Source organism: Hipposideros armiger, unplaced genomic scaffold, assembly GCF_001890085.2.
Source record: "Hipposideros armiger isolate ML-2016 unplaced genomic scaffold, ASM189008v1 scaffold_629, whole genome shotgun sequence".
NCBI classification, from domain to species: Eukaryota; Metazoa; Chordata; class Mammalia; order Chiroptera; family Hipposideridae; genus Hipposideros; species Hipposideros armiger.
This window is the reverse complement of record NW_017731979.1, coordinates 64,101-73,439: the sequence shown is the minus strand read 5'-3', so window position 1 is coordinate 73,439 and position 9,339 is coordinate 64,101.

The following is a 9,339-nucleotide window of genomic DNA, read 5'->3' as shown; positions in this document are numbered from 1 at the left end:
CTAATGTAGTCATATGAAGAAATGCTCCTGGCAAGCCACACTGAAATCTTAATAAGAAGCCACTGACAGAAACCTCAATTCTCAGAATTTTTTTCTGCTTCATTCTGAAGTAAAAGCGGGGGAAGGCATGGAAGCAAACCCACATCTGGGAAATTGCTTTTAATAAGTGATTTCTAAGTTCTCCTCTACGAGGACTTTATGTGGAATAATTTACTAACTCTTGCAGGGCTACACTGACCAAGCCCTCTCCTCCCTCTGCCTGCCACATCAGCTGTGGAGAAACATCCGTCTGCAGCCAAAGCCCTGCACCTCTTCCTGATCTCATTCTCTGGAGGGGAGAAGATAGAAAAACGCAGGGAAGCAGGTTCACAAAATGAATCATGATAATAAGGAAAAGGTGGATGTTTCAATTGTTAGTGCACGTGTTTGTCTCTTCTACCCTAACCTCCTTGACATCTGTCCAGATACACACACACACACACACACACACACATGTGTGCATGTACATGCACCCCAGAGAATGACATTAGCATCCCCTGACTGTTATACTCTCTGCCCCTCCCCATGCCACCACTAAAATGTAAACCCTCTGGGACTTAGTTGTTTTGCTCACTGTTATACATCTAATGCATAGATTAGTAGCAACATGTAGTAGGTTCTCAACAAATAGTTGATGAACAGATGTATGAATGAATGAATGCATGCATGAATGCATGGTGGGTGGATGACTGAGTGGTGAAAACGACTCACTAAACTTATAATAGTAGAAGTGTTGCTACTTACTAATTACACGATCTTGAGTCAGGAGTTAAATCTAATGAATGCATGAAGGATGGATGGATGGATGGATAGATGGATGGATAGATAGGTGGATAATGGATGGATGGATGACAAAATGGCAGAACTCACTAAACTTATAATCAGCAGAAGTTTAGCTGCTTCCTAACTTCACATTCTTAAGTTAGGATGTACACATCTCTGGGCCTCAGTATGCCTACCTATAAAAATATAAGCACAACAGCACTTTAAAAGAGAAGTTACAGAAGAAAGAACTTACACATGCCCACTTCCACCCCATCATTTCTGTGGAGACTTTACTTGTTCCTCCAGGCAGCGTCGGACTCCTCTCAATTCCCCTTGGGCTTCTATGCATCGTTACTAGGAATGATCCCTGAGGTCCAAGAATGTACTTTGAAGAAGAACAGAATTTAAACACTGATGACACACCAGATGACTAAAGGGGGACAGCAGAGAAAGCTAGAAATGTAGCAACAGGCATTAGGACTTTGGGACAAAATGACAATTCTCGGGAAGAATGGAAAATAGAGATGGCCATAAAGAGAAAAAAGTGGTAAATGCAGCCCCAATCGTCATGAAATCAGAAAATTATCAGCATGGAATTGGTGGCATTTTTTTAGGGCCAGGAAGATATATACTGAGGACAGCTCAGAGCTCCATGAACATTAGCTCCCCATGGAAAGGATGGGAGGGACATAGGACTGTCATTGATTACATCGAGGGCACAGGAAGGATGCCCAGGTGTCAGTGACGGTCCCGCATCCCAGAACAAATGTCTGCATTTATAAGGTGAGTAAACGAGGCAGGACATTAGCGGTGGGGCTCGGCAGTGTTGACGCCCAGGGACTCTGCATGGTCACTGACGTCCTAGTTGAAGAGGAACAGCGCCACCCAGTGCTCTGAAGCCCGCGCCTGTCTAGCTGTGAGCATTTCTCACAACGGAAAGAATTGGAGATTCCCTTCCAGCTAAAACGTATTTTGGGCTGAAGTATAAAGAGTTGACTTATTGCCACGTATAAATGAAGCGGTCATTCATGTTATGTTTTAAGAGAGGGAGACTGGATTAGGGAAGAAAAGAAACAGGGTAAGAAGGTGTTGAGAGTTCCAATTATGGGGCAGAGACTGTAAAGAGAGGAAATCCACACAGAGGGCGGGTCTCAAAGGCTTCTAATTTCGCAAAGGCCCGTCATGCATTTGGGTAATGATACACGGCGAGTATGTGCTAAGCTATCAGCTGTGCTAAGGCATAGGGATCCCCAGAGGGGAATCTAGGTAACAAACCTCACAATTTATAGAAGTAAATGTCAAGGCCTGTGGGAACAGAGAAGGAAGCAGTAAATTTGACATGTGTAGGAGAATAAGATGCTTGCTGACCAGGGTCCTAACCCCATCTCTAAGATGTCCTCACTGTGGGTCCTAAGACAAGTGACCTTCAATCTCTGTGAGTCTCTGTTTCTTCTGTGAAAATGGGGGTGGTGATAGTGACCACACCATATTGCAAGGATTAAATAACGGAAAGTATTTGAAAGGGCCTAACACTAGGCTTAACACCTACAAATAGTCACTAAAGGCGATTTCCTGTCATAGAAGAAACTTCAGGGACGGTTTCGCTGGAAAAGTGACTTTGGAGCCAGATGCCAAAGAAGTAAGAGTCCCATTTTCTTGGCTGGAGCGCTCCTTATCCCTCTTAATTGAAGGAATAGCTCACGATGGATAAGCACGGAGCAGTGAGGACCAAGGCAGCTATCCCTCCAACCAGCCAAATAAATGACTCATTGCAAGAGGTCAGTGGGTGAGGGCTGTCACAGGCAGACCACCCAGACATCCCAAAGAATTAGCAGGTTACCCCCCAGGTAAAAATAGCAAACTCCCAATTCCCAAACAACCTCCTGTGCAGAGCGGCAGTTAGAGATCGATCGGAGCCTCCAGGCTGCGGCGGGGCCCCTAAGCCTGTTTCATAGGCTGTGGGCCGGGAGGTGTTTATTACAGACAGCAAGAAAGGTGATTCGTGTAGTTTATGAGGGCGACCTGCTGCTTTTCTGCTTCTAATACATTCAGAAGGCATTGTTACTAGATGAGGCGTATTCTATCCCAAAGATACTGCTTCTCAATATCACTTGTTTTCTTGGCTGGTGGGTAACACACATTTAAATGTTTCTCAGCTCTAACGCTGGAATTTGCAGATTCTTCCAAGTCCTGATCAACAATCACAGCAACACTTCAGGTGAGAGGAAATATCTGCTGTGAAAAGGAAACAGCGTCCTTCCCCCACCCCACACACAGAGCTAAGTGCAGGATCAAGGTTCTGCCCATCTTTATGCCTCGCTTACAGCGCCACCTACCGTTCGGAAACAAGTGACTTCCTAAATAGGAGATACTTTCCCTTGAGGAGCCTTACAAAATTGATGCTGTTTCACCAGCCAAGAAAAATAGAGATCCTTGCAGGACTCGGCATCCAAATATGCCAAAAGAAGTGAAAGTGGCACCTTCAACGACAGAGTCGTTTGATTTCAAATCAGGAAGGCAGGGAGAGATATCAGAGCAAAGAAATAAATGTGTGGATATGCCCACATTAAATTTAACTCAGTATGAAAGTAATCATTGAGCCTAGCGACAATAATATGTGCCCAGCACAGCTAGGTGCCGGTGATACTGCAGTGCTTAAGAGGGTACAATTTTTGCCTTCAAAGAGCCAGCTTCAAAACAGACCATTAAAACACAGAGTGATTAAGTATATGATCAAGTTATAAAGAGCATGAGAGCGGAGCCTAAATGAGACACACCTTTGAGAGTCTGTGAATAGGGTCGGGGTGGGGGGAGGGTGTCTCTGGGTGGAATCTTTAACAAGCTAGCCAGGTAAAGGCAAAAGAGGGAAAAGAAGAGGTGTTCAGTCTGCAGGGTTTAATAGAGACACCGGGCTGCAAAAATAAAAAAAGTACACATTTTGAGAGATGTTATCTATGTATTACTTTTCTAAGTTGAATTGAATTACGGTAGCAATTGTGTAATTGAGTGTGACGTTCACTCAAAAGATGGCATTAATCAAAGGAATGCTAGCGTCCTTCATGGCATTTCAATTTTAATACAGCTGTTTTCTTTCCTAAAATGCGTATACTTTTTGTGGCACCCTCTGTATTTAGCTATTTAGCGGTGTCAACCAAATGTGGGGGTCGTCGAAGAGCTGCCCTAATTCTCTGGTGGGGAGGGGCCCCCAGCATTACCAAATTAAAGAGGGTTCATTTGCCCGACCACATCAAAGCCAAACAAGACACAAGGGTTTGCAGCAAAGAAAGTAAGGGTTTGTTTAAGGAAATGGTGCCAAGCCCGGAGACACAGGTGAGCTAGCGCTCACAGACCTGCCTCCCCGATGGCCTCTAGGAGGTGGGTTATATAGGGGGAAATCATTAATCATGATAGCTAAGGGAGCTGGGGCCATGGGCTCTACTGATTGGTCAGGGCTGGAGTAGGGGGCAGTTGGTCATTGCATCAGGGCCTGATGTCATTCGCAGGGATGTTCTGTCTGGTTTTGAGGGGATGTGGCCTGCAGGGTCATTCAGCCTTCACGGGTCTGGAGCTGAGACACAACTGAGGTCCAGGTGTTGTCTTTAGTTTGACTGAAACTCAGTTTCCGTGGTCAACAAACCTGAGGCTTCGTTCCTAAGACTGCTCCACGCTGCCCAGAATCTGATGTCCTAAGGGCTGATGAAGGGAGTGGTCGGTCGGTTGCAGCAGTGCGTGCAAAGGTGGAAGGATAAGGAAAGCCAAGAAGTGAGTCATGGTGCTATGAGACTAGACAAGGCCAGGTTCACTCAGGAGAGAGACAAGAGAAACGTCATTTTAAAGAAGTGACGTGTTTGCAGGTTACACCAGCTGTTCTGCTTGTGCCATGTCCCCGTGTGCCCCAGCCAGGGCTGAGTGCACTAGGAGGGAACACTACCCAACCTGAGCTGGGAATTGAGACCACAGACAGGGCAGTCTGGGAAGAACAGTGACACCTAATGTGGACAGGTGCGGAGAAGCCATAACTGGCTGTGTAGATAAAGCAGCAGAGAAATAAAGTCTGTAGGAGAAAAAAAAACAAATAGTTGCATTACTGTTTACTCCTATCTGCTACTATCACCTTTCTCCTGGATTATTGTGAAAGCTTCCTGGGTGGCGTCCCTGCTTCTGTCCTTGCGCCTCTTGTTGCTGGTCCAAAGCCCACTGCCCAGGGCTTTGAAAAGCCAAAACTCAACATGTCAGAGTCTGGAGTAAGGAAAGCTTTACTGATTGAGAAGGCAGCCACCGGGAAGATGGGAGCCCTAATGGTTCCTCAAACCCATCTTCCGGAAGTACAGAGTTCAGGCTTCTTCCATGTCAAGGGAAGCAAACATGAGAGGGGCTGTTTTTGTAAAAACTGAAGTCCCAAGCAGAATTCTCCTAATGATTAGCATGTCTCACGCAAGAGTTATTAGCCTGAAGGCCATGGGAACCACGGCAGGTCTGACCAAGATGGAGTCAGGCAGACTCAACATCTCACTCGGTTACACTCTCAGCCTCTTTTACGCAGTGGGTGACTCCATTCAAACTTGAACCAGATCGTTGTCGCTCCTCTTCTCAATTGTCTAATAACTTTAGATCTCAGAGAAGCAGCCTAAGTACTGAAAATAGTTGAAAAAACCCAGATGACCTCCCCCAGGACCATTATCATGTTTCGACCTAATCTCCTACTAACTGATATTCCACTTTTATCACCCTGCTCCAGGCCCCCTTGCCTCCCTGCTGTTGCTCAAACATGCTGCCTCAGAGCCTTTGAATTTGCTCTTTCCTCAACCAAGAATCTCTTCCTTCAGAGAGCCATGTAATTCACTCATTTACCTCCTTCAGGATTTGCTCAAATATCAGCTTTTTAGTGAGGCCTTTCCTGATTGCCCAGTAAACAATCAAAACACCCTATAATATTCCCCACGTCACCATCCTGGCGTTTTTCTTCTCTGTAGAACGTATCGCCATCTGACACACTGTAGATGTTCCTTATTTATTATGCTTATTGTCTGGCTTTGACACCACCAATATGGGAAAGACTTGCAATGAATTAATTAGCTAATTAATTAATTAGCTACTTCATTGGTAGACCACTAATCCACCTTGTTAGCATCCCAGCTCTCCTGCAACAGATGTTTTTCGCTATTTCGTGCGCTTGGCCTAGACAAAGCCCTTGCCTTTGAAGTTAGGCATAACCAGATGCTGGTCCCACCTCTGCCACTCGCTAGCCCTGTGTGAAGCCATTTGTCAGTGCCCTGAGCCTCAAGGCCCTCATCTGCAAGAGGAGGTTCATACTCCCTACTTCAAGGGGTCCTTGCCTGGATAAACTGCAAGAATGCACATACAGTGCCGAGCACGGGGCCTGGTGCTCAGTAGCAAATGTGCAATGAATGGTCCCTACCTTTCCACAGGTGGGGCCCTGCAAGGGCAGCAGGGGGTTTCTTGGGCCTGTGGTCCAGAAGCTAGTGTCTGTAGTGCCCTCGTGAGTGAAGACTGTGATGAGGACGGCATTCTCAGGCAGGTGGTCATGGCCACTCTGGTGCTTCCTTTTATGCCTTTCAATAGAATCTTGATAAATTGTAGTTATTCGTATCTTGCCAGAAAAACTGAACTGCACAAACTTGATACTTTGTGTACCCTTTGCTAAACTATCATGCTAAAGTCATTGCATTATTACATGGTGTTACGAAGTGTGTGTGCGTGTGCGTGTGTGTGTGTGTGTGTGTGTGTGTGTATTTTTGTACTATGGCCAGGTTCTTCACATACCTTACCTCACTGAAGTGGATAGTGAAATCCCATTTTACAAATGAGGATATGATGTTACAGCGTAAGAGAGGTGCTTTTTTCTTTTTCTTTTTTTTTCTTTTCCTGTCTTTCTTTCTCTTCCTTCCTTCCTTCCTTCCTTTCTTCCTTCCTTCCTTCCTTTTTTCCTTCCTTCCTCTCTCTCTTTTCTGCTATAGCACTCATCAGTTATTTAAAAATGTCTTATTCATTTGCATACTTAATTATTTATCATCTTTCTCATCCACTATGAGCTCCTTGAGAGCAGAGAGCACATCTGTTTTTCTTTACTCTTGTATCTTTAGTACCTAGAATAGTGTCTAGAACATAATTGGTGTTAATAAACACTTGTCAAAACAGAAATGTAAAAGGAGAAGACACATTTCTGAAAAGAATTGACCAGCCTGAATCAGAGAGAACCACCCATGGGACCCACGTAATATGCATTTCTGAAAAATTACTAGATTATTGGACATCTATTAAAATCCTGAACATATGCTTTTCTGGAAAATTATTTGACTACCAGGAATATACTAAAAACCAAACTTTTACTATAAGCCATTAATACCACTTCTGGGTGAAATGGACACCTTTTTCCCATTAATTTCATTCCCACCACCAAATCTCCCTCTAGAAAACCAAAAGAAACATTTTAAAAGCATTTCTAAATCCCAACACAACTCAGCAAATTCTCTTTATTCTTCTACTAAATTCTTGGGGATTTCCATTATTGAACCATGGTCATATTTCATTTGTGTTGTATATGGTGGAATAGTACTGTAGCAAGATCTACAAATATAGAGGGTGCCCCCCCAAAAATGTATTCACATTTTAAGAAAGAAAAAAACTGTATTAAAATTGTAATACTCAGTATATACTGATAACAAACGATGAATACAAGTCATGTGTATACATTTTTTTTTGCACCCCTGGAATGTAGACTGTTTAAAAATATCTTCATACATGGTTTGGAGATGTATCTTCAAGAGTACCCTTTGAGACAGCCTTCTGAGTAAAAGTGCTGTGGGCCTATTCTCTCATTATTGTGATTTTATTCCTTATTCTTAGTCACACAAAGGTGAGAACATATTGATGACAAAGATGTCCTTAGGCCTTTGTACTTCTACAAAGATGTTCCCATTGAGTTCAACAACTCTCAGTGAATCATTATAAGACATTCTGCTATTTCACTTTCTACAGCATGCTAGCGCAATAAGGGATTTTCAACATCTTTTTAATATCCCAACCATCTCTCATAACACATGCCAGCTGCCTGTTAAGAAACACAGAAAAAAATAGCTCTAATATGTAAACATTTTTTTGAGAAGAAAAATATAGTCAATGGCAGGGAGAGATAAATATTGCTAAAGATTCCCTGTAAAGTTTTAATTAGACCCAATTTTGTTGAGCCTGAAATGGGAAGAGAATAATGAGCTTCTATTTTTGGAGGTTATGATAATCAGAAATTCTGACAACACTGGTTTACTGCAAGGAGCAAGAAAAGCATAGTCTCATGTGGTGGGGTCGAAGTGCATCCTGTTCCAAAATCTCTGTGAGAAAACGATTGGCATTTGACTAATACACTAAAGCTGTGCATTTGAGAACTCATGATTGTTCAGAGTATGGGGACTCAAACACAGATTTCTGGGGGTTTTATTTTTCTTTTTTTTTTTTCTTTCACCTTGTTTGGTGTTTCCAAAAAAAACCAAAAACAAAAAAAACTACTCGTCGTTACAGTGGGAAGGAATCTCAGAGGGCATGCCATCCGTATCTCTCTTTCCAATGGGAATATAGAAGCAAAGAAAAGTTTTCTCAAGTTCAATAAACAGGGTGGACCCACAAAATGGCAAGGAGCCTTTTTCACTTTTAATTGTTGAAACAATAGAATAAATTAGCAAATTATAAAAAACACAATTTAGAAACTCAAATTCTACCACCCTACTCGTGAAGTAGTTTCATCCACACATACATGAAGATTTTTACAATTGGTGTGAGAAGGATGGGTATTTTCAATGAAATCGATATGACTTGATCATGAGGTTAGATTGGGGGCAGAGGAAAATAGAGGTTGCAGATATCCAGGAATCTGATTTGGGTAATCTGGCTAGGTCAACACATAAGATAAGTTCAATCAGCCCAAGAAAGAAGGTGGGATTTAATTTTCACAGCTTCCTTTTCAGCTAGACTCAGTCATGTGATCTATGTTTCACCAATTAGATGCACCAGTACAAGATGACTAGTCAAAAATGAATGATGGGGGCCGGCTGAGTGGCGCATTGGTTAACAGTTGGCTTGAGACACCAGCTCTGAGCCGCAGGGCCCAGTTCAGATCCCACATGAGGGCCAGTGATGCTGTGCCCTCTACAGCTAAGATGGTGAACAAAAGCTTTACCTGGAGTTGGGCTGCTGTGAGTTGCCGGCAAAGGAGTAGGCTGCTGTGGGGCTGGCTGGCAGCTGGTGTGCGCTTTCATTAGCTGCCGTGAGCTGCAGTGAGCGGCCGTCCAATGGCCGGCGAGCAACTGCCTCAGCCAGGAAGAGCATGATGATAATACCAACATGGGCCAGTGAAGCGACATGCTCCACAACTAGACTGAAGAACAAAAGGACAGCAACTTGTCTGTTCCCCTCCCCTAATTCCCCAATCAAAAAAAAAAATCTAAAAGAAACCCAAAAAAAACAAAACAAAAGTGGGTGATGGGAGGAGGCCACTGGCACATAGAACCTATATTTCCAGAG